General features: G+C 46.1%; 1 protein-coding gene across 4 annotated transcripts in view; it reads right to left on the bottom strand.

Moving 5' to 3' along the window:
• FOXN4 (forkhead box N4) overlaps positions 1–17,256 on the bottom strand; it is a 52,326-nt gene extending 35,070 nt beyond the window's left edge. For 3 of the 4 annotated variants that reach the window (XM_083470962.1, XM_083470965.1, XM_083470966.1), the window contains exons 1-2: positions 16,762–17,256; positions 15,575–15,670 (exon numbers count right to left, since the gene is read on the bottom strand). The gene's annotated coding sequence lies outside the window, so the exon portion shown is untranslated. The remainder of the gene's footprint in view (positions 1–15,574; positions 15,671–16,761) is intronic. The other variant, XM_083470963.1, reaches the window with a different exon arrangement.
• Between the last annotated feature and the right edge of the window lie 4,064 nt (positions 17,257–21,320).

Genomic DNA, 21,320 nt, shown 5'->3' with positions numbered 1-21,320 from the left:
ATGATAGTTTACAGTCAATCAGTGAAGTTACTCAATCCACTATGAAATGTCTGTGAAGCGCTCATAGAATCATAGAGTTGGAAGAGACCACAAGGGCCATCGAGTCCAACCCCCTGCCAAGCAGGAAACCTCATCAGAGCACTCCTGACATATGGTTGTCAAGCCTCTGCTTAAAGACCTCCAAAGAAGGAGACTCCACCACACTCCTTGGCAGCAAATTCCACTGTCAAACAGCTCTTACTGTCAGGAAGTTCTTCCTCATGATGGAGGCATTCTTAGCGGCAGCCCCACAACGGTGGAATGTGATTACGTGAGATGTCAGAGTCTGACCAGGCCGGCCCATCCATTTGGCCACTGGGAGAAGAGGGTGGGCCATTGGCTGGATATAGCCGGCTCTTCTTAGGTTGTTCTCTTCATTCTCTTGCAGCCTTCAAGACGTTCCACCTTTTCCCACCAACTTTAGCAACTTGTTTGATCTGAGCTGCATAACTTTCCAATGTTTACCTGATTTTGATAATTTTACATTATGCTGGATTAGCGTTGGTCCTCTTGGCTTTTTAGAAACATTTTGAAATATTGTTTTAAGATTTTGGCAGTGCTTTGCAGTCTTAAATTGTATTTTATTGCTTATCTGATATGTCATTTGCAAAATATATTTTGGATGATTTTTTTCCCTTGAAAAGTGGTGTGCAATTTATTAAATAATCAATTACATCTCATTCCTCTTTGCTGCTTTGTGTGTGTGTGTGTGTGTGATCTGAGAGCTGAAAAATCAAAATATACTCAGTTTGCCATAAATGAATCATAGAATCATAGAATCATAGAATCATAGAGTTGGAAGAGACCACAAGGGCCATCGAGTCCAACCCCCTGCCAAGCAGGAAACACCATCAGAGCACTCCTGACATATGGTTGTCAAGCCTCTGCTTAAAGACCTCCAAAGTAGGAGACTCCACCACACTCCTTGGCAGCAAATTCCACTGTCAAACAGCTCTTACTGTCAGGAAGTTCTTCCTAATGTTTAGGTGGAATCTTCTTTCTTGTAGTTTGGATCCATTGCTCCGTGTCCGCTTCTCTGGAGCAGCAGAAAACAACCTTTCTCCCTCCTCTATGTGACATCCTTTTATATATTTGAACATGGCTATCATATCACCCCTTAACCTCCTCTTCTCCAGGCTAAACATGCCCAGCTCCCTTAGCCGTTCCTCATAAGGCATCGTCTCCAGGCCTTTGACCATTTTGGTTGCCCTCCTCTGGACACGTTCCAGTTTGTCAGTGTCCTCCTTGAATTGTGGTGCCCAGAACTGGACACAGTACTCCAGGTGTGGTCTGACCAGAGCAGAATACAGTGGCACTATTACTTCCCTTGATCTAGATGCTATACTCCTATTGATGCAGCCCAGAATTGCATTGGCTTTTTTAGCTGCCGCGTCACACTGTTGGCTCATGTCAAGTTTGTGGTCAACCAAGACTCCTAGATCCTTTTCACATGTACTGCTCTCAAGCCAGGTGTCACCCATCTTGTATTTGTGCCTCTCATTTTTTTTGCCCAAGTGCAATACTTTACATTTCTCCCTGTTAAAATTCATCTTGTTTGCTTTTGCCCAGTTCTCTAATCTGTCAAGGTCGTTTTGAAGTGTGATCCTGTCCTCTGGGGTGTTAGCCACCCCTCCCAGTTTGGTGTCATCTGCAAATTTGATCAGGATGCCCTTGAGTCCATCATCCAAGTCGTTGATAAAGATGTTGAATAAGACCGGGCCCAAGACAGAACCCTGTGGCACCCCACTAGTCACTCTTCTCCAGGATGAAGAGGAACCATTGATGAGCACCCTTTGGGTTCGGTCAGTCAGCCAGTTACAAATCCACTGAGTGGTAGCATAGTCAAGACCGCATTTTACCAGCTTCTTTACAAGAATATCATGGGGCACCTTGTCAAATGCCTTGCTGAAATCAAGGTAGGCTACATCCACTGCGTTCCCTTCATCTACCAGGCTTGTAATTCTGTCAAAAAACGAGATCAGGTTAGTCTGACATGACTTATTTTTCAGAAATCCATGCTGACTATTGGTGATCACAGCATTCCTTTCTAGGTGCTCACAGACTGTTTGCTTAATGATCTGTTCCAGAATCTTCCCTGCTATTGATGTCAGACTGACTGGGCGGTAATTATTTGGGTCCTCTCTTTTCCCCTTTTTGAAAATAGGGACAACATTTGCCCTCCTCCAGTCTGCCGGGACTTCGCCTGTTCTCCAGGAATTCTCAAAGATGACTGCCAGTGGTTCTGAGATCACATCTGCCAGTTCTTTTAATACTCTTGGATGCAGTTCATCTGGCCCTGGAGACTTGAATACATCTCCATTTGGTCTATGACATTTGGATGATCATCTTCATTAATTGATAGACTCCTACCTTCAGGAGCACTGTCTCCCTCCCCCACATTAGTCAGTTTAAAGCCCTCCTGATGAGGTTTCTGAGATTTTTGGCAAAAACATTTCTCCCAACCGTTGTGAGGTGCAGCCCATCACTTGCCAGAAGTCCATCTTCAAGAAACTGCAGTCCGTGATCTAAGAATCCAAACCGTTCCTGTTTACACCATTTGCGAAGCCAGCTGTTCACTTCCACTATTTTCCCCTCTCTCCCTGGGCCACGTCGTTCAACTGGGAGGACAGACGAGATGACAATTTGTGCATTTAGTTGCTTCAATTTCCTGCCGAGAGCCTCGTAGTCTCTTTTGATCTTCTGGAGGCTATTGCTTGCAGTGTCATTGGTTCCCACATGAACCAAGAGGAAGGGGTATTCGTCAGTGGGTTTTATGATTTTTTGCAGTCGTTCAGTTACATCTTGGATCTTAGCCCCGGGGAGACAGCATACTTCCCGAGACATCTTGTCAGGCCCACAGATCACTGCTTCTGTTCCCCTCAGTAGGGAATCCCCTATCACCACTACACGCCTCCTCTTGGGTTTGGTCGGGGTTCTTCTGTGAGCTGGCTGTTCCAAGGTCGCCTGCACATTCCCTGAGGACTGACTTTGCTGCTCGTCTTCATATACCTGATCGACTGTAATGAGGGAGAGATCCTCAAATGGAGTCTGCTCTTCGTCTTCCATGCTAGGGGAGAGGACCTCAAAGCGATTGTGTATTTCTAAACAATCAGAGTGAACCCTGGGCCTCCTACTTCTTTGAGTCACGTTTCTCCATATATCTGGCTCCTGTGTTGCTGAACTATCCTCCTTCTCAGGGGAGTCCCCTGTCTCCTCTCTGGTGGAGACGGTGTGCTCTGTTGCTTCCAAGAAGAGCTCCAGCTCTCTGATTCTTTGGAGCGTAGCTACACGTTCCTCCAGTTGCTGAACTTTGTCTTTTAAAAGGGCAATCAACATGCAATTGCTGCAGGTAAAGCTGCCTGCAACCTTCCATTGTAATTCCATTGTAAATGCTTCCATTGTAATTCAAGGTGGATGGCAGGGATGGTTAGATCTGTCAATTTACGTTTCTCTAAATTTTTCATTTTCCAGTATTTCCAGTCCAACACATTTCCACATTCATTTGTGTTAAATATCTATATATGTTGAACTTTTAAACATTAAAACTCTCTTCCTCCTAATAAACACACCTTTGCATGTGATTTTGCCTAATATAACACATTTTAAAAAGAATTTCCCCCAAATATAATACAGTTTAAATGTTATTTTAGCTTTTAATAATAAAGAAAAAATTAAATTGTCCCATAAATATGCATGTTTGAACACATTTTTCTGCACTGTAAAATCTGGAGAAGTGCAAATTTTAAAGGCAAGCTGCACTCTGGTTTGCATATTGTTTTGAGAATGAGACCAGTCCACATTAAAATGCAAACCAAACCAAATTTCTACCCCACCTCTGGTGAATGTTAAGATCTGAAGAAGTCCCAGAACATTTTCTGAACTCATGCATGCTTCAGTTTCACAAGGCCCTGTGATTTCTATTTCCCATTAGCAATGAGCGCCAAAAACAGCCCCTTCCCCTGGACAGTCCTAGGCTGAGAGGCTTGGCAGTTCAGGCAGCCCAAGAGCAAATGCTTGCTGAGAAGACCTCTGTTTTTGCAAAGCTTTTGTTACAGCCCAGCTCTAAATGATAGTCTTTAAAAAAAACCTAAAAGATGAGAAGTATTCACAAAAGTAAGAGTGAAGGTATAGCAGCCCCGCAGAGGGCTTAATCTCTGTTGTCACCTTTGTCGTTGTCCCCCCACCAAAAAAAAATCCAGGAAAGAGAGTTGGAGATTATGACCAGAATAACAGGGGCAACAATGAGCTCATTCAGACCTCAGCTGATGTTGGGCTGCCACATTCTTCAGGAGGGGCATGTCAGAAGGGAGGCAGAAAGGGACAGAGTCCTGATCTGGAACAGATGCTGCAAGCAGACACAAGCCAAAGGAACAGGATTGCGTGACGTTACATCTCTTTCTGCTCTTCCTCTCCAGAGTCCCTCCAAGGTGATTGGCAGGACACAGGGGCTTCTCCTCAGCCCCCAAGGATGCTCTCCCACAGCAAAGGCCAGCTTGGGTGACTCTGATGAAATCCTCTCCAGATGTGTGCTCATTTCTGTGCATGAGTATTGGAAAGCAGGGTCCCCCTCTCCGCAAAGGGTGTTAAGAATTGCAACATTAAAAACCCTAAATGGGAAGTCTAGGCTCTGGTTTCCCACAATCGCAGGTTGTAACATAAGCTGTCTCTTCTAAGTATATTTGAGGAGTATATTTGGGTGGGGGGGCGTCAATGTAAAGAGCTAATCGTACCTTTCCTTACAGCAGGACCAGTGATGATAACTGGATTCATTTACAATTTCTCCAGAAATTCAGGTCTATATATAATAAATGTTCATAAGTGTACCAAGCAAACACGTACATAAATATATGAACCACATAGAATCATAGAGTTGGAAGAGACCACAAGGGCCATCGAGTCCAACCCCCTGCCAAGCAGGAAACACCATCAGAGCACTCCTGACATATGGTTGTCAAGCCTCTGCTTAAAGACCTCCAAAGTAGGAGACTCCACCACACTCCTTGGCAGCAAATTCCACTGTCGAACAGCTCTTACTGTCAGGAAGTTCTTCCTAATGTTTAGGTGGAATCTTCTTTCTTGTAGTTTGGCTCCATTGCTCCGTGTCCGCTTCTCTGGAGCAGCAGAAAACAACCTTTCTCCCTCCTCTATGTGACATCCTTTTATATATTTGAACATGGCTATCATATCACCCCTTAACCTCCTCTTCTCCAGGCTAAACATACCCAGCTCCCTTAGCCGTTCCTCATAAGGCATCGTTTCCAGGCCTTTGACCATTTTGGTTGCCCTCCTCTGGACACGTTCCAGTTTGTCAGTGTCCTTCTTGAATTGTGGTGCCCAGAACTGGACACAGTACTCCAGGTGTGGTCTGACCAGAGCAGAATACAGTGGCACATGTCTGAAGCAGCACAGGAAAACAGCCTGGAAACCATTTTGACTCCCAAACTGACCAAATGATTTCTCTGCAAGGTCAAGGAAAATGGAAAAGCCTCTCCATTATCTTTTCATTCACAAATCCTGTCTTAAGGGTATGTCTGTGTATGAATAGGGTGAGCCTGTGACCTGGCTCAGGAACTAAGTAGTTATCATTACAAAAGACTGGCCAGGCTCCCCAGGGCATCCAATCAAGTGAGCATTAACAGGTAACCTGCCAGACAGGAGGTAAACAACGAACTCAGATTTCTCTTGAGCTACACCCTTTCTGTGATGTAGGTATGATGTTTCTGAGGGTGGTCTTGGACTCCAGGGCAGGCAATTAAAAATGTCTATATAAGGGCGGGCACACCTTTGTTTGGGGTCCTCCTCCTTTCCTGTGTGTGAGGGGAGCATCCTATTGCAACAGTTGAATAAAGATCAGGCTTTTCAGCTGCTTTGCTTCTCAATATTCTCTGGTTGGGCTGTTATTTTCTCCGACCGATGGAGAACCTGCAAAAGACTCTATAAGGGCTCTTATTCCCCCATAAGGGAATAAGGGCAGATTTTCATTTATTACAATACTAACTTGCAGACTTGATAAGATTTAATGTGCTTGTTGAATTAGTATTTAGGAAAGCCGGCATTCTAGCACAGAGGGGGGTGTTTGTGGTGGACATTGTCTTCTGAGGATGCTCTCTTGTGTCACTAAGTCAGTCTTGTGTATACCTTGCAGTCCCCCCATCAGCAGAGGGCAGGGCTCAGACTAACAGATAGTCAGGAAAAATGCACAAGGCAGCCGATCTCATAAAGATGGAAACACCGTAAGTAAAGATTTCCCCTCTTGCCAATGGGACCTCTGTGTGTTTTATTTACTCTTTTAAGCAATGCTAGTGATAATAGAATCATAGAATTGTAGAGGTGGAAGGGACCCTGAGTGGAAGGAAACAGTTCCACTGTCAAACCAATGTTACTGGCAGAAAGTTCTTCCTGATGTTTAGTCTGAATCTCCTTTCTTGTAACTTGAAGCCACGGGTTTGAGTCCTACCCTCCAGAGCAGGAGAAAACACGCTTGCTCCATCTTCTGTGTAACAGCCTTTGGGATATTTGAAGATGGCCATCATATCTCCTCTCCGTCTCCTCTTCTCCAGACTCCAGGCTAAACATACTCAGCTCCCTCAGCTGTTCCTCTTAAGGCTTGGAACTCAGCTATACAGCTGCACATAAAATGTTTTAAGTGTGACACTGGATGGTGATGGTGAGCCTTATTGAAAATTCAATGTATTTTTAAAAAACGGTTTTAAAAAAGCATTTTCAGAACGCTTTTTATATGTGTGTAGATTCCACCTTGGTTTCCAAACCCTGGATCATCCTGGTTGCCATCCTCTACACACCTTCCAGATTGCCAATGCCTTCCTTGAACTGAACACAGTGTTGTTCTAGGCGGGGTCTGACCAAGGCAGAAGAGAGAGATACTGTTATTTCCCTTGATCTGGACATTATATTCTTCTGTTGTTGCACTCTAGAACAGCATTCATTTCTCTCTTTTTTGCTGCTGCATCACACTGTTGACTAGATTGGTAACTAGCTCTCTGTAAAATAAATATCCATTTCCCATCTCTCATGAGCTGCAGCAGGCTAAATCCTTTCCAGGCTTGATGACTGATCAAATATGCAGGATTAAAATGCAACAAGCAGGTGCATTTATCTGCCTGAATCCTTAACGGTGCAATAACACCCCACTTATTACTTGTAATATTTAGAATTAATGAATGCGGCCTTGAATAATTGATGGCTGTTTTAGCACAAGCAAGAATTCAATTAAATTCGAACAAGAGACATCCAGGCATGTGGTAAGGAATTCCTCTTTCCATTTTGTCTGACTGCAAACAATGCCGTTCGGATCTGGTCATTTAAGACAACTGGCAATGGAATGGGTGTGCAAGACGGAGGGGCACGGCACGTATCAGATTGCTCAAAAGTCATTCATCATGTCAGAGCAAGGCAGGAATCCGAACTCCTGGAAAGAATAACGGGTCGGAGATCTCTCTGCATGGAGGTAGGATGGCATGGAGCTGAATGCAGGCTGTAAAACGCAATAGGAATAATTAGAGCATTTGCCAGAAAAATGCTGCAGGTTCCAGAGTGGCGCTTGGCCCATCGCCCTAAAGGGAGCATGGCAGAAAAGAGGATGAGGCGTGGGGTCTGAAGCACTTTCCTTAGGCATCTGGCTTCTAAGAACCCCACCTCCCAAGAGCAAAAGTACAACCAGCAAAGCCTTAGAATGGGGGCTCTGTGTCCTGGCGAGGGGCTGGGAGAGAGGCAGCTATAGGCACTTGTGGTGGGCATGTCCGAAGGTGGCAGATTGGGGGGAACAAGTGTTTAATGAGCAAGTGTTTAAAGTGTCAACAAGTATTTTACTCAGGGTTTAATGAAATAGAGCTAGTGCTGTGTAGCGGTTAGACTAGAGTGTCAGACTAAAACCTGGCAGGGACCAGGGTTCAAATCCTCACTTGGCCATGAAGCTCACTGGGCAGCCTTGGGGGCCAGTCACTGCTTCTAAGCCTGACCTACCTTGCAGGGTTGTTGTGGGGATTAAATTGAGGAAAGGGGAAGCCATCTAGATAGTAATGAATTAAGTAAAATTACTCAACAGCATGTCGCAAAGTCTGCAGCCCTTGCATTACTGAATCTGTATTTAAATGAGAATCAGGACTAGGTGGATAAATCACTAACTGGGATTTCTCTTAGGGGCAGCATAAATGGTTATAGCTGCATTCCGGAATGACTTAAAAGGTGCAGCCCTGAATCCCTGGTACAAAAGAGGATAGCCTCTTGCCCTTATGGGAAGATTGATCCACAAGTTAAGACCAGCTAGAGGAACAAAGCACAAAGGGACACCTTGGCGGGAGAAAGGGGGAGCTTTATTTTGTTCAGAAATTCTCCAGAAAACCAAAGACCAGTCCCAAAGGTTTACATTAACTTGTGGATCACTTAATAAGAATGTGTTTTACAGATGTATACTGCTGTTAGTTGTTCATGTGTGGGAATACAGGTTCTCATAATGTCTTTTGGGGGGCCTCCAGGAAAATAAAAATCAAATACATAAAAAACAGGGGTTCCCAACATGTGCCCATGGGCATTGCAAATCTCTGAGAAATCATCCCCCCTGGAGCCCAACAAGGCACCCTGCCTCTTCCACTTATTTTTTAAATTTCTCTTTTAAAAAACAATTTGGGGTCATTGTTGAGGTGTTGCTGTTGTATGATTTTAGGGGGGTTGTTTGCAGGTAGGGGTTATCTTTTGAGGGAAACCCTCCTCAGCTTCTCATTTTTGTAGTCATCTGTTTAGTTCTCCACATTGGTTTGCAAATGTTTTTAAAAATACTCCTCATGAAATTCACTAGCACTTTAGTGCAGTTTTCTCCTGCAATTTAGCCTACTATACACATCTTTGCAAAACAGTTCCTCCTCCTATAATTTTTTTATGTTATCTTCACTTATATATGCATTTACACCATGTGTGCCCTTTACACTGGCTTACTAGCAGTACACGTGAAAAGAATATTGGGGTCTTAGTGGACCACTAGCTGAACATGAGTCAACCATGTGAGGAAGCAGCAAAAAAAGCTAATGCTATTCTAGGCTGCAGCAACAGAAGTCTAGTGTCTAGGCCAGAGGTCGGCAACCCGCGGCTCCGGAGCCGCATGCGGCTCTTTTGCACCTTTGCACCTCCGCAGATCCTCGGGGACCCTGAGCAGAAAAGCAGAAGCGCCAGAAAGAGGAGGGGGATGGAGCTGGGCAGCCGAGCCGGGCAAAGCAAGGCAGCGGCAGCAGCGGAGCTCGAGAGGCGGCGGCGGCCAGAGAAGGGCTGCTGCTGCTTCTGCCGCCGGAGGGAAGTTCTGCCAGGCGGCTTCATGGCTCATAGCTTCCCCCGCCCACCCAGGCCACGCTATCCTCAGCCCCGCGCGCGAGGCACCTGAGGTGAGGGGGAGAGAGAGAGAGCGCTCGAGATGGCAGGGCGGGGTGTGTGGGGGGGGTGGCAGTGGTGCTTCGGGATCTTTTTCCGTGCCTTGCTTCTGAGTGGCCGCCGAGTTGAGGGAGAGCACCTGAGGTGAACCACAAAATGGGCCCGCCCTCCCTGTCAGGGAGGAAGGGGTGAATAACGTCAGTGACGAGGAGGGGGTCCAGAGGTAGCCAGCAGGAGAGGCGGGGGGAGCATGAGAGCAATTGCAGAGGGAGGGGGGCTGTTAGGCACCAAAATCCTGCATGTGGGATTTCCCCCGTTCTCTCCTGCCTATGCAATTCCTGCCCTTCTCCCTTCCCCTTGAGATTTGCTGCAGAGACAAGCAAATGACGAAGAAAGGGAAGAGTATTAGCTGACATGTCCCCGGATCCCATGGAAAGCACTACAGATTCCTTTGCTTATTTTAAGTTGGCTTCAAACCTGTAATTGTGTAGGTGTATGTATGTATACATATACACATATAAATATTCATATCTCTTCCCTCTCACCTTCCTTTCACCCAGTTTCTCTGGCACTGATTTATAAATGCTGCTATGTAGAAATGATGAGAAAGTTGCACCAGCAGAAGGAATGGATATGTACTGTTAGTAAAAAGAGAGGGAGTTGAACTGCAGGGAGGGACAGACACTTTTCTATGTATTAATTTGTATAATGCCCTCTATGCACATGGTGCTTTGCAAAAAATGGATATGAGAGGTACCATACCCCTCTTTGCTATCTGAAATAGACTCAGGGAAAAGAGAGAGAATGGGGGAAGGGGAAGAATGTGTGGTTATTTACATTTGGCTTGTTTTGCAGCTCCCAGTTTTTTTTCTCCCTTCGGAAACGAGTCCAAGTGGCTCTTTTTGTCTTAAAGGTTGCAGACCCCTGGTCTAGGCCAAGGGAAGTCATGGTCCCACTCTATTCCAGACCACACCTGGAACACTGTGTCCAGTTCTGGGCACCACAATGTAAGAAGGATGTTGAGAAGCTGGAGGGTGTGCAGAGGAGGGCAAGCAAGAGGATCAAGGGATCAACCAAGCCTTATGAGTAGCAGTGGAGCAAGCCGATCGGGTGCCTGGGGCGGTGTGCCTGAAGGCGGGACCAGCTGGCTCCGTGGGGCCTCCGAGGAGTCTGCCTGCCTCCTCCCATTCAGCCGCCCTACAGCTGGGGCGGCGGGAGGCAGCGGGTGGACCATTTGGGCAGTGGTGCACCCAAGCCACCACATCTCGCTCAGGAGAGATGCATAGCTCAGGCACGGGTGCAAGCCCCACGGCGAGTGCCGCCCGGCATTTTGTCACACCCCTCAGTGGTGACACCTGGGGCGGCCCGCCCCCACCGCCCCCTCTTCCTCCGCCCCTGCTTATGAGGAGTGCTTGAAGGAGCTGGGTATGTTTAGCCTGGAAGAGAAGAGACTGAGGGGAGATTTGATAGCCATCTTCAAATATCTCAAGGGCTGTCTCATGGAGGAGGGAGCATGCTTGTTTTCTCCTGCTCTGGAGGGCAGGACTCGACCCAATGGCTTCAAGTTGCAAGAAAGGAAATCCCAACTAAGCATCAGGGAAAACTTTCTGACAGTAAGAGCTGTTTGGTAGTGGAACAGACTCCCACGAGAGTTTGTGGGCTCTCCTTCCTTGTAGGTTTTTAAACAGAGGTTGGATGGCCCTCTGTCATGGATGCTTTAGCTGAGATTTCTGCATTGCAGGGGGTTGGACTAGATGACCCTTGGGGTCCCTTCCAACTCTAAGATTCTATGTAAATTCTGGTACACTTTTCTTGCCTGAAAAGAAATCTAGTTTCTTTCTTTGGTGGAATCACAAGCTTGGTGGATCTGGGGAATGCTGTGGATGTAGTATATCTTGATTTCAGCAAGGCTTTTGACAAAGTTCCCCATGATATTCTTGTGATGAAGCTGGTAAAATGTGGGTTGAATGAGGTAACAGGTGGATTTGTAGCAGGTTGACTGACCAAACCCAAAGAGTACTCATTATTGGTTCCTCATCATCCAGGAAAAAAGTAATAAATGGGGTGATGCAGGGCTCTGTTCTGGGCCCACTGTTGTTCAACGACTTTATAAACGACTTGGATGAAGGAATTGAGGGGATGTTTATCCAATTTGCAGATGACACCAAACTGGGAGGGGGAGCTAATGCCACAGAAGACAGATTCCAAATTCAAAATGACCTCAACAAATTGGAGAACTGGGCGCAAGCTAACAAAATGAATTTCAATAGGGACAAATGTCAGGTTCTGCACTTAGGCAGGAAGAACCAGATAAACAAATATAGGATGGGGAACACCTGGCTTACTAGCAGTACATATAAAAAAGATCCGGAGGTCTTGGTGGACCACAAGCTTAACATGAGTCAACAGTGTGATGCAGATGCAGAAAAAGCTAATGCTATTCTCGGCTGCATCAACAGAAGTCTAGTGTCCAGATGAAGAGAAGTAATAGAACCCCTCTATTCTGCCTTGGTCAGACCACACCTGGAATACTGTGTCCAATTCTGGGCATGGGCATAGCCAAGGAAGGGTAGGGGGGCAGCTGCCCCCCTAAATCAATACAAATCAATACAAATCTGAGGTTCTGCACCCCCCCAAACAAAAGCCTGCCCCCTAACAAAAATCTTGGCTATACCGATGATTCTAGGCACCACAATTTAAGAAAGATGTTGATAAGCTGGAAGGTGTGCAGAGGATCAGTTGAAGTAGCTGCTGATGTTTATCCTAGAAAAGAGGAGACTGAGAAGAGATATGATAGCCATCTTCAGATATCTCAAGGGCTGTCACATGGAAGATGCAGCAAGCTTGTTTTCTCCTGCTCTGGAGGTTAGGACTCAAACCCATGGCTTCAAGTTACAAGAAAGGAGATTCAGACTAAACATCAGGAAGAACTTTCTGACAGTAAGAGCTGTTTGACAGTTTTCTGAATCAAAATTGGACTCCCTCTGTACTATTTACACCTGAAAATTTGTAGAGTCATAGAATTGTAGAATCGTAGAAAATTTGAAGACTCATAGAGTTGGAAGGGATCCTGATTGTGATCTAGTCCAATCCCTGCAATGCAAGGAAGGAGAGTCTACAACCTCTTGAAGGAGACCATTCCACTCTTACCACAAGTAAGATCTTCCTGATGTTTAGTTGGAATCACATTTCTTGCCATTTTAACAATAACAATAACAACAATTTATTTATATGTTGCCCCAGCCACTCTGGGCGCCTTCCAACAAAATAAAACATGAAACATCCATTGGTCCCCATCCTGCCCTCTGGAGCAGGAAAAGACAAGCCTGCTCTATCTTCCATTTAACAGCTTTCAGGTATTACACCCATTTTAACTAAATTCCTAGGCAGATCAGGTAATTTTACCGCTGTCCTTTTGTCAGGTGCTGTAAACAAATCACTACTAAAGTGGCAAAATTCAGGGCATCAGCAAGCATTACTAGGAACTGGAATATTAAATCTCTTTACCAAGCACGCTAGCAATGCAGCAATCCACTGAATGTGTGACAAAGCACATGCCTATCTTAGTCGTTTGCTGTGCTGATAGTTCCTAATAGTCTTCTACTGGTCTGTAAATTGCAAATTGCATTTGTAATTGCCTGTAACTTAGAGGCTGGTCTGTGTCCATGATAATACAAATTGGATTGGGCATCATCTGAGTTTAAGAGTGAAAAAAGATTTGCAGACATTCCTTTTGTAAATTCACTTCCCCAGGTGAGAAGCGGGAGTCAGAATTATCATGTCTTGTGAGTTATTGAGCACATTAAACATTAACTTCTTGGTCTTATTGTTAGCCCAGTTCTCTGCACTTTTAATTTTTAAGCACCGCCTGCCTTGGACCCAACTTGGCAAGAGATCCTGTGACTTTGCTCACCAGCTATGCATTATTCACCATGAAGGCTGTGGCTTAGTTGGGCTTCCTTGGCTTCTGAGCTCCAAAAAGCACACTGGCCTCTGTTGGTTCCAGTGATTTGGGGTGGTGGGCGATGGGAGGGAGGGGGGTGTCACGAGGGAAGAGTGACATTTTCAGCTCGATCCCTTTTGTGATCTCTGGCTTATTTCCATGCTCAGCCTGTAATGTACCTGTGGCTAATCAAAGATCAGCAGTGGCTGCAATATAATCTCTAGGAAGGTCCGGTTTCTCACTCTTATCTGGAGAAGCAGCCAATACTCACCTCCCTGGGACTCGAAGGGCAAAGCCACCGACATGCAGCATGAATTATTGAGCTTTCTCCACTGGGACGGAAGAGCCGCTTCTCATAACTCACGGCATCGTGTTGAGGCTACGCTGGATGGATCCTAAGCAACTCGCCAAGCGAGCTCTGAATGGCTTAGCTGGAACCATTGTTTGAAACGGCCTTCGGGATGGCTGCCCAGGTAATCTTAGCAATGGGGCGAGGTTGTTGTGGTGGAGAACTGTCCAGACCTAGGCTGGGCTTGCTTCGCTTCTCGGCAGCCGCGCAGCTCCATGGATGCAGATGGAGTCTCCCGCTGCCTCGACTGTGGGTGCACTATGTGACCTTGGGCAGGCCACGCTCTCAGCGCCTCCTCTGCATTTGCTCCTGTTTGCCTGAGACAGTTCTGGCACCCTGAAACCCCTGGTTTTGCCGCCTTCTTTTTCTTGTTGGCAGGAGCTGCTGGAGTTCATTTTCTAAGTGAGGGGGTGGACTGCATCTTGCCTGTGGTGCGCATGTGCCCAGATTCCAGCCTATGAACAATAAGGCACCAAGAGGTTGCCATATTCCATGTTGCAGCTATGGAGGCATCTTTTGAACAACTGAGAACAAAGTGCATTAGGAAAAGAGTATTTGCCTTCTGCTCTGCCTTTCACCCAGAGAGAAAGGCAGTCCTTGCCTTTTAAAGCAACAGACAACAGGCTATGGCAGAGTCAATAAGCAGATAGGATGTTGCCTCCATTAACGTCTCTCGCTGGCTGCAGGAAACAATATCTTGATATTATGGATGTTACAGCTGGTAGGTTCTGTTTCCATCCGATAACTGCTGGAGGTGGGTGTGCACCTGTAAAAGGGAGCTTAACAGCCAGCTATCTCACAGAGTTGATGGAGAAAGGGCATCATCCATAAGGTTCCAGCATCCACCCCAAGTGTTGTGATGTGCTACTGGCATTCAAGCAACCAAGTCCAAGAAAGCCAGGGATCACAGCTCTGAAACTCTTCCATCCCAGTTCGGCCCCCACTTCCTGTTTTCTCCCTGGAGTGTTGCGTTGCCTTTCCTGGTCTGTCTCCAGGTTGCCTGGCCCCCTCCAGGTGGCAGGTGGAGGAGAGAACGCCTTTAGTGATCATGGTAAAAATGATTAAGAGTGCTGTGCATGCAGCTTGCAAGCTTCATCCCAGCAACTGCAAATTACAGTACAGACACTCTGAAGGAATTTGCTGTCCTCTGCTCCCCTCTCCCAATTACTTTCCATCTCTGGGGCCTGCCCCTGTGATGTCACCAGGGGGGGGGGTCAGCCCTGGGTCTCAAGTCTGGGCCCTGAAAATTCAAAGTCTGGGATGGTCCTGACCTGCAACCTGGGTAGAATTTTAGCTCCACAGAATTTGAGCTCCATGGGGCAGAAGCCTAGAATCTCATTCCTTGTGTAGCACCATATACTCTGGTGGCATTATAAGACTACAGTACGAGCAACAGCAACACGTTTGTATGGAGCTGGTCCAGCCTGCTGCAGGATCCCCAGCTGGGCAGGTCATCTCTCAGCACCTGCCACTCTGGAACAGCTGCAGACACCCCAGCACCCACCTTCTCCCTGGGCCACAAACTGGCAGCTGGCCATTTTAATTCATCACAGTATCCCAGACATAGCATGGCTCTGGAGCATTGTGGGAAATGAAAGTGGATGTGTCGGGGGTGGGTGGGCACCAGAACCAGGAAGGAGGCCCACCAGAGGATTCCCTTCAAACCAGCTTTGCAACCAGGGAGTAGAACCTTGTCATTCCTGACAAGGAGCTCCTGGCTTTGCCTTTCAACTTATTTGGGGGAAGTTTCTTCTTTTGAAGTCAAATGTGACTCTATTGGATTTTCTTGGCAACTGGCCATTTGCATGTTTGTTTCATTTCATAGCACTTTGGTCACTGCTCCCAACAGGCTCAACAACACTCACCTCTCGCACCAGGTCCTGGGTGCCACTCAAGATCAGACCCAGGGGCGGACTTCTGGGGAGGAACCATGGCAGGCTAGATATCGGCTGCTGGTACTCCTGCCAACAGACATAATTATGCAGTGACGAGAGATAATCAAGACATAAATCCAGATTGCCAAATTCCCTTTTGAAATAAGGAAGGACAGCAGTAGAGCCTTGCATGCTCAGAAGAAAACATTCATCATTTTGGGGGAATGTCTGTCTTCAGGGGTGGAGAGTGAGGGAAAGCCCTTGGCCAACACACTTCCTAGTAAAGGTAAAGGTCGTGGCCGACTCTGGGGTTGCAGCTTCAGGTCTGCAAACTTCCTTCTTTTAACAGCCAGGTGTTCTAGGGCAGAGTCATTTAGTGCATCCAGAAATGTGACCTTTGTCATGAGAAAGGAGAGACTTGGAGTGTGGCCTTTGAGGCCAGGAGACCTGGCCTTGGCCAGAACTAGCTTCTGACCAGAGCTCTAGTTACTGGGGTGAAGAGCACAGAACTAAAGGAGGCCATGCTTGGGACCCCTTTAATATGGCCAAATTACTTAGGCTGCACTCCAACGCATGCTTACCTGGGGGTAAGTCCCATTGTGCTCAGTGGGGGTTATCTCTGAATAGACATATATAGGACTGCATTGTTAAAGTTCCATTATATTTAAATTTCCCAACCCACTGTGAGGTGTGGGTGCCCACCCAGCCCGCTTATTAAAACCCCACCACTCCCAAAGCTCATTCTCCTTCCTGCTTCTCCACAGCCAAACAGGGCTTATAATAATCATGACAGGGAAGATGCGGCAGTAAATCTAACTAGGGTTGGGTCATTTGTTTGCTTCCAGCCAGGCCGTTATAAAAATCTCATTTCCTAATGCAGTCAGCCATGAAGTGGCAGCGGCGGTGGACAGAACCTGTTCGTTCACTTATTTATTACACGAGGCATCGCTGTTGTGGTTGCTTGTCTGGTAAAAGCAATGTTTGCATTAAGTGGTTCTCTAGAGCCTTTTACACCATAACAACATTATTGAAAGGGGGGGGGGGAGAGAAAGTAAGAAAGTAAAAGTCCTGCGCAGGGATGTCATTCATTCAAATAAAGCAGACCTGCTCATTCCCCTTTAACATTATACACTAGGAGGTTTGCTTGGCACAGAGTTAAGTGACAGATAAAGCTTCACCTGTTTAATTGCTGCCTAGCTGGTTGCTGAAAAAAGCACAGGCTCAGTCAAATACAGGAGGGGGGAGGAGGTACCACCCAACTGGTGATGCTTCTGTGATTTCACAGGACACCCGCAAACTGTTTTCTTGTCTTTAACAAGTCAGAGCCCCTGAATCTGAGGTCTATATTCTCTCATCCACCAACTGTAAAGCAGTTCAGAGTGTGATCCGGTGCTTGTCTACTCAGAAGGAAGCCCCGTTTCTAATGGAAATTGCAACCCAAGCGCTTATGAAATGGAATGGCAATTCTTCCTCTTGCCATTAAGCCCCGTTGGTTCATTGTGCTCCACCGGGTGTCCTTATCCGAAGGGGCCCCGTCTCCTAAACACAAGAGGGCCCAGCCGCACCTGCCCCAGCACCCTTGGGACCGAGGCCATGGGCACGCCACCCATTTCAAGCGCCAGGCCGGCCTTCCTCCAAAGGTTTCTGGGAGCTGTAGTTTGTGGAGGGCGCTGAGAGTTCCCTTCCCAGAGCTGCAGTTCGCAGTCTCCTCCTCTCAGCACCCCACAAACTACAACTCCCAGAGCCCTTTGGGGGAAGCTGCGCCTTTAAAGGGATGGCGGGGCTGGGGCCCAAGAAGGAGCCCCGCGCAAGATGGCTCTGCCGGAGGCGGAGGAGGTAAGCGGAGCTCCGGGAGAAAAGTATGGGCAGGAAAGGGAAGAGTACTTCTCTCTGTCCCTCTGGACTTTCTCATCCCCTTCAGGACAAGAAAGAGGCCCGTCTGAGAGGCGGCTCAAATGAAACGGGGGGAGGCAGCAGGGAGACCCCGCGCCGGGGGTTTATTGCCAGGGAACTTGGGAGCGCTGTTTTATCGTCCGCCGCGGAGCTGAAGGGGCCACGCCAGGCTTCCCTGTTGCCCTCCGTCCCTCCCAGGGAGCTTTATCGGCTGCCTCGGGGGGGGGGGCTCCCGAGCTGCCGCGCCCCCCATAAGCTCCCCACTGCCGAGAAGGAGGATTCGGACGCCCCAGGGACTGGACAGAGGGGGAGCCGCCTTAGCCATCGCTTCGGCCAATAACACGGGGCAACAAAGGAAACACTTCTCTCCAGCCAAGTTCTTCTGCATTTCTTGTGATTTTGAAGCAATAAAACTCTTCCCCTCCCCGCCCCATGAAAGAGTCCCGTTATGCAAACTCCTTAATTTTAGCTAATCAAACAAAGTGAGGCCTACAAAATGGTCGCATTGCATAGAAGGCAGCTCCCTAGTCAGGCATTTGCTCCCATTGGGGCAGGCTGTGGTAGCACTTAGACACCCAGTGGCCTTGCTCCTGCGTGGAACGGGGTGCCCCACGTTAACTTTCCTGCTGGAGGGTGTTGATTCACTGCCCCCAATGCACCTAGAAAATGAGGGGCCGGGTGTAGCTAGGGCATTTGTCAGTGCTGCTGAACGCCCCTTATACAGTGGTACCTCTGGCTACGAACGCTTCAGGTTACAAGCTCCACTAACCCGGAAGTAGCTGCTCCTGGTTGCAAACTTTGCCCCAGGATGTGAATGGAATTCGCGCACCAAATCACAGCTAACCTTCTATATAGAAAATTTGACCGATAAATACCCAAATGCTTCACTGATAATAGCAGGTGATTTTAATGCTAGAGTGGGAACCAACAATGAACAACTATGTAGCAAATTAAATTGGAATACTGATAATGATATCGCACATGCCCTGAAAATAGGACGTTCCTCCAGAGATAGGGTTGTAAACAACGAAGGCTTACGCCTACTTGAATTATGTAACAACTTTAATTTGCAGATTGTGAACGGCTCAACAGAAGGCGATAGAAGCGGGGAGTTTACATACTTCTCCCCCCGAGGATGCAGTATCATCGACTATATTCTTGCCCCTTATAATATTATAAATTCGATCATGGACCTCAAAATTGGAACGCGTACTGAAAGCGACCATCAGCCACTCTCGCTGTCTATAAACTTAAAGAACGAAACCAAAATAACTAAGTACAATATCATAGAACCTTCTCAATACAAACAAATGACTCAATTAAAATGGTCTCAGGAAATGAGTGCAGCAGTGGGGCAAAAACTTACAGCCAACCTGAGAAAACAAGTATTATCCAATTTAAAGACCACTAATCCCTGCAGTGATATTCTGAAAACTTATAATGAAATCTTCCAAATGTTTGTAGAGCTTAGTACTCCACTTAAAGGTTGGATACTTAAACACAGCGCTAGCCCCTGGTTTGACGATGAATGTTTCCAGCTAAAAAGAAAACTGCGTCAAACATTTAAAAATAATCGCACTAAACTAGAGCCCTCTTATCTTGATGAAAAAAGAAAATATCATTACATTCTGGCCGAAAAGAAACAGAAATATGCAACCCAAAAATGGCTACAACTATTTGACTCAATTCAGAGTAAAAACAACAAAGCGTTCTGGAACCTAGTGTACGGAGGACTGAAAGCCGAAAATCAACTAGCCCAACCACCAATTGCAGAATCCAAATGGTCCCAATACTTTACATCTGTATTTAACAATCTACACAGTGAACTTAAAGGAAATGAGACCGCTATAAATAAAATCAATAAACTCCAGGAGTGGCCAAGGGTAGAAGAAGTGGAAATTAGAGAGATAGTTAAAAATTTCAAATCGGGGAAATCGCCTGGGCCAGACGGTCTACCAATAGAATTATTTAAGACCTATATAGATTGGTGGGCAGAACCCCTAGCTCAATTGTTTACTCTCATAGACAATGATGGGATCATACCGGAGATATGGTTAAGATCAATAATTATCCCAATCTTTAAAAATGGCGACCCAAAAGAACCAAAGAATTACAGACCGATAAGCTTACTATCAGTGATAGGGAAAATCTACGCTAAGCACCTCCTATCTAAACTCCTTATATGGATGAAAAATTTAAATTTACCAGGGAAAGAACAAATAGGTTTCTCTAAAGGTTGCTCTACATTAGACCACTGCCTTATACTTATGCATTTGGTTGAAAAATATAGATCTCAAAGGCAATCTAAGATATATGCTGCTTTTGTAGATTTTCGTGGTGCATTCGACTCAATTGACCGCCCAAAGCTGTGGAGGAAACTCGCAGAACTAAAAATTGATCAGCGCTTATTGATTCTAATACAAAATCTATACTCTTCCAATGTCTGTCAAGTCAAACTTAACACCATAGGTCATCTTTCATCAGACATCCCAATCTCGAAAGGGGTAAAACAAGGATGTATTCTTGCCCCCTTTTTATTTAACTTATTCTTATCAGACTTGCCAGATCACCTTCAAAAAATAGAATCACATGCCCCTAAACTTAATCAGAAACCAGTTCCTCTCTTATTATACGCAGACGATGCAGTCCTACTATCATTAACGAGCTTGGGTCTGAAACGTCTTATATCTTCTCTGACCCTTTACTGCGAATCTAATAAACTCTCTATAAATTACGAGAAGACAAAAATTTTGGTCTTCTCAAATGGTTGGAAACTAGAGAAATGGAAAATAAGAGGGCAAGAAATCCAACAAGTAAAAATCTATAGGTATCTGGGAATCTTATTCCAGAGCAATCTAGGGTGGGCAAGTCATCGCACAAATGCCATAAAACAGGCAAAGTGCACCTCATCAGCAGTTGCCCGTTTTTATTATCAGAAAGGTAATCAATTTATTCCTGCGGCCAATCAGATTTTTCAAACAAAAGTGCAAGCCCAGATATTCTATGGAATCCCGCTATGGATTCAAGCATATAACAGTGATTTAAATAAGATTCACTCCAGCTTTCTGAGACGTATTCTTGGACTCCCAGCTGCGATCAAATATGAAACAATGTGTGCAGAAATAGGCATACACACAATGGAATACTGGGCCTGGTCCACCTCAATAAAGTATTGGTTACGCTGCCATTTTCGCTGCTCTCCATCAAGCCTGCTCGCTGATCTGCTCAAAGACTCCTATAAATCAAGATGGTATCAGTACCTCGAAAAAAAGATTGAATCTTTAGGCATCGAGCTGGAGCCCCTGTATAATTCTAGTGAGCAATACATTTTCCATAATATCCTAGCTAGACTAAAGGATGTGGAGAGACAAAATATTATGGCAGCTGTAAACAAAATTTGCTCCCCCATATTCTATGATTTAAATATCTTAGATAGCAGAGTCAATTACGTCACTAAATTAATAATCCCAGCCCAACGTAGGGCTTTTATGCTGGCCCGGTTGAATGTCTTTCCCTCAGCATTTGTCAGGGGAAGATATCAAAACATCCCTAGAAACAAGAGATTCTGCAGATGCTCTATGAATGTCCCGGACACTGTAGAGCATATTCTCTTCCATTGCCCATTGTACAGTACGCTCCGTCAACGCGTGCTGTCCCCTCTTTTGGGTGGTCTGGAACCCCAGCAAGGTGAATGTGCGGGATTCTGCCTATCCGACGTTGACCAAAGGGTAACGGCGGGGGTAGCCGAGTTTTTGGCTGCAGTCCTCCAAGGAGCAGGTTAACAAGGAAAACCACTGATTTTATATGTATATATATATATATGATTGTAGCCAACTGCTGCCTT

The sequence above is a fragment of the Podarcis liolepis genome (assembly GCF_965112155.1).
Source record: "Podarcis liolepis genome assembly, chromosome: 13".
Lineage (NCBI taxonomy): Eukaryota > Metazoa > Chordata > Lepidosauria > Squamata > Lacertidae > Podarcis > Podarcis liolepis.
This window is presented reverse-complemented; position numbering and strand designations above follow the sequence as displayed.